At 40.3% G+C, this 4,216-nt stretch overlaps 1 pseudogene; it reads left to right on the top strand.

Annotated features, from left to right (window-relative positions):
* LOC121030315 (histone-binding protein RBBP4-like) overlaps window positions 1-3,710 on the top strand; it is a 17,211-nt pseudogene extending 13,501 nt beyond the window's left edge.
* Window positions 3,711-4,216: the final 506 nt, after the last annotated feature.

The following is a 4,216-nucleotide window of genomic DNA, read 5'->3' as shown; positions in this document are numbered from 1 at the left end:
CTCTCTCTCTCTCTCTCTCTCTCTCTCTCTCTCCATCTCTCTCTGTCTCTGTCTCTCCATCTTTCTCTCTTTCTCTCTCTCAGATATAAATAAACTTAAAAAAAAAATCAGTCTTTCTTCTATGATTGAAGTTTCACCTCTCTGGGAGCACTTGCTTCCACAGGGTGGACATCTTCCTTGGGAGCAGGAGGTGAACCCATGTGGCGAGAGCATCTGGATACACCAAGGTCGTGCCAGACTCTGTACTAGGCTCTTTTGGTATGATCTTTAGTTCTCCAATCATACCCTTCTACATATATTTTTAACCCTACTCTACAAACTACTCAGACAAGCACCAATGTGATCATAGATTTCCTTTGTATGAAATGCTTCCATAGTTCCTTATGGTCAAAGGAAAGTAAAAAGGTGTTAGTTGACTCATCAGCCTAATGCATGAGGCCTTTCTCAGACTTCTCTTGGTGCTCAGAGGGCTCCTCATCTATGAGGACTTTCTCAGTTGCTACTTCTGCCCACAACGTTCTTTCTTATCTGAAACTTTCAAAAGTTATGCATCTTTCCACATTCAGCAAAATGCTACCTCTTCAGTGGAGCCTTCACGGCATATTCCCTACCATCCTGAAAATTCCTTCATTGGGGCCACTTCATCAGCATATAATTCTAATTTATATTCTGTAACTATAAAACTCAGCTATTTTTTTTTTTGAGGACTGAGCCTATCAAATGTATACTTATAACTTTAGGGGCATATACATATAAGATGTTTAATAGATGTTTGTTGAATAAATGACATGAGAAAGAAAAATAGCTCCTGAGAGCTCAGGGTAGCCTGGAACTTAGAGAAAAACCTTGGTGTTTTTCTATTGGGCATAATCTCACACAGCACTAATCTCAGACAAGGCCACACAGTGCCTGATGAATCAAGGCAAAAACATGGTATTACCCAAACCACAAAAATAGACCAGTATCCTCTATGTTGGCTAATATGATTCATTGATGTTTCTTTTTTCAATCATAGCTTTAGCCTCTCTTTGCTCTCCTTGTTTTCTAGGTAAAAATTATTAATACACCCAACATGGAATAACCTCAATTCTTAACAGCATTCTATATAGAGCTGCTTCTTTGAATTTTTTTCACAATCACCTAACATAAGCCCAATTCCTATTCTAAGTCCTCTCCAACACCCTCTAATGAGATGTCCCTTCATCTTCCCATTATCCAGTTACCTCTGTGTTCCTGCAGGTCTTTGGTTAAAGACTTTAAGAGAATGAATGAGTGAATGAATGACTGAACAACAACTCTTATTTATATTAGACTAAAATTTCTGTGTATTCAGGGATGTCATGTTTTCCCTCCATCTCAAATGTCTAGATTTAAATAGTCACAAAACAAATGTGGGATGAATGAAATAGCCTTGACTCTGTCACTGCCTTGGTTTCTGCACCCCCCTCCCCCTTCTCTGCTGGGATCACTTTGTGGGAGATTCAACCTCTACCATTGCCACTGTCGACTCCCCCCTGCCCCAGCACTGAGAATCCACACTAGGAATTTCTATCTTCATTTATCCCAAAGTCTTCTCAAGTCTAAGTTACAAGCTCTGAAGGCCTTTTTATTTTGCTTTTACTTGGCCAATATCCAAGAATGTCATTTGGCCTCACAGTGTTTTGGTCAAGGTATACCTGTTTAAGTGTAATTTTAAGACCCTCAGTTCTTACATTTTGGCTGATGAGAAAAATATCCCTTTTATCACCAGCTGCCTCACTTAGTATTTCACACTCTTCACAATATTGCAAAAACCTGAATATTTGCAGGTACAGACTAAGCACCTGATTTGCTACTCATTTAGGAAAGCTAGTATCTAAGTCCTTTAGGGAGGAATTCTTCTTAGGACAGACCATTTGGGAAAAGTATTTATTTCAAGCATACATAAAGTTCTAAATGGCTCCCTATTACCAATATTTTATCAGGACATACAAAGCCCTCTGTGAATGGGCCCCTCTCATAATTATGAGAGATACAATTAACAACATTAAGTTGCATGGTTAAGTTCAATTATTGTGTTTGGAAACAAAAGGATAGATTTAGGTTATAAAAAGTTGGCTTGAAATAAAAGGAAAGAAATGTCCAAAAGTACAAGTATGATGTATTATATGCCCATTTAGCAACTACTGATACCTATTAACATAGGTCTGTGTTTTGGTTTATGTTTTCCTTTTTGATAATTTGGATCTCAGCAGCCTAATATGCTCTTCATGTACTTAAGGGAAAAAACAAACAAAAGATAGCAAACCACATCCTACATGATGATAGGATAATACCAAGAAGTGGATATAGAGGCTTAAGAATATGAAATTGTGGTCTGTAGCCTCCCCGTCCCTCCAGCAATACTCTACCCAAGGATCCCCCTGGCTTGCCTGCCTGCTGTGGCTGGCAAGGAAGCAGCATTTGATGAGGCAGAGGAAGAAGGTGTGATCAACGAAGAGTACAAAGTATGGAAAAAAACCCACACCTTTTCTTTACGATTTGGGGGCGACCCATGCTCTGGAGTGGCCTAGCCTAACTGCACAGTGACTTCCAGATGTAACCAGACCAGAAGGGAAAGACTTCAGCATTCATCGACTTGTCCTAGGAACACACATGTCAGATGAGCAAAACCACCTTGTGATAGCCAGGGTGCATCTCCCTAACCATGATGCTTCCCACTATGACAGTGAGAAAGGAGAATTTGGAGGTTCGGGTTCAGTTAGTGGAAAAATTGAAATAGAAATCAAGATCAACCAGGAAGGAGAAGTAGACAGGGTACACTATATTCCCCAGAACCCTTGCATCATTGTAACAAAGACTGCATTCAGCGATATTCTTGGTTTTGAACATACAAAACATCCTTCCATAGCAGACCCTTCTGGAGAGTGCAACCCAGACTTGCATCTCTGTGGACATCAGAAGGAAGGCTATGGGCTCTTTTGGAACCCAAGTCTCAGTGGACACTTACTTAGTGCTTCAGATGAACTTACCATCTGCCTCTGGGACATCAGTGCTGTTCCAAAGGAAGTTGTGGATGCGAAGACCATCTTTACAGGGCATAGTAATAGTATGCAGTAGCAGAAGATGTTTCTTGGCATCTGCTCCTTGAGTCTCTGTTTGGGTCAGTTGCTCATGATCAGAAACTTATGATCTGGGATACTCGTTCAAACAGTACTTCTAAACCACGTCACTCAGTTGATGCTCACACTGCCGAAGTGAACTGCCTGTCTTTCAGTCCTTACAGTGACTGCATTCTTGCCACAGGATCAGCCAACAAGACTGTTGCCTTGTGGGATCTAAGAAATCTGAAACTTAAGTTGCATTCCTTTGAATCACATAGGATGAAATATTCCAAGGTCAGTGGTCGCCTCACAATGGGACTATTTTGGCTTCCAGTGGTACCGATCTGAGACTGAATGTCTGGGATTTAAGTAAAATTGGAGAGGAACAATCCCCAGAAGATTCAGAGGACAGGCCAGCAGAGTTGTTTATTCATGGCGGTCATGCTACCAAGATATCTGATTTATCCTGGAATCCTGATGAACCTTGGGTGATTTTTTTCTGTATCAGAAGACAATATCATGCAGGTTTGGCAAATGGCAGAGTACATTTATGAGGATGCAGACCCTGAAGAAGTGGATCCAGAAGGGCAAGCATTATAGATATGTCTGTACTTCTTGTGATTTTAGACTCCCCCTTTTTTTCCCCTCTCAATACTGACATTGATTTAACACTGGTTTTGAGACACAGACTGTGTTTGGTTATCCCTCTATGATAGGTACCATCAACACCCAAACAGAGGGTGTTTTCTAAATATGAACTGGGGGATTTGATTCAGTAAAACCACAGACTTATATTTAAGTTTTATTTAGGAATTTTCTAGTAACAAAGGTCTAAAGTAATCACAGAAAGGGGAATATTGTGTGTAGTTATTTTTCTTCTTAGGCTGTATCCCCAAGTTTTTCAGACTCCTTTAAGTAAAGGCTACAGTGAGGAAGGAATAGAGCCAAGTGAGGAGTTAGTCCTTGACCACTAGTTTGGTACCACCTCTATTTTGGGTGACCTGTTTCACCAGCAGGCCTGTTACTCTCCATGACTAACTGTGCAAGTGCTTATATTGGAATAAATTGCTTTTCTACATTAAAAAAGAATGAAATTGTGAATATTCTGCTCTTCCTAACCTACAGAATTGACC

The sequence above is a fragment of the Herpailurus yagouaroundi genome, unplaced genomic scaffold (assembly GCF_014898765.1).
Source record: "Herpailurus yagouaroundi ecotype Mexico unplaced genomic scaffold, PumYag 140, whole genome shotgun sequence".
In the NCBI taxonomy this organism is placed as follows: Eukaryota; Metazoa; Chordata; class Mammalia; order Carnivora; family Felidae; genus Herpailurus; species Herpailurus yagouaroundi.
This window is presented reverse-complemented; position numbering and strand designations above follow the sequence as displayed.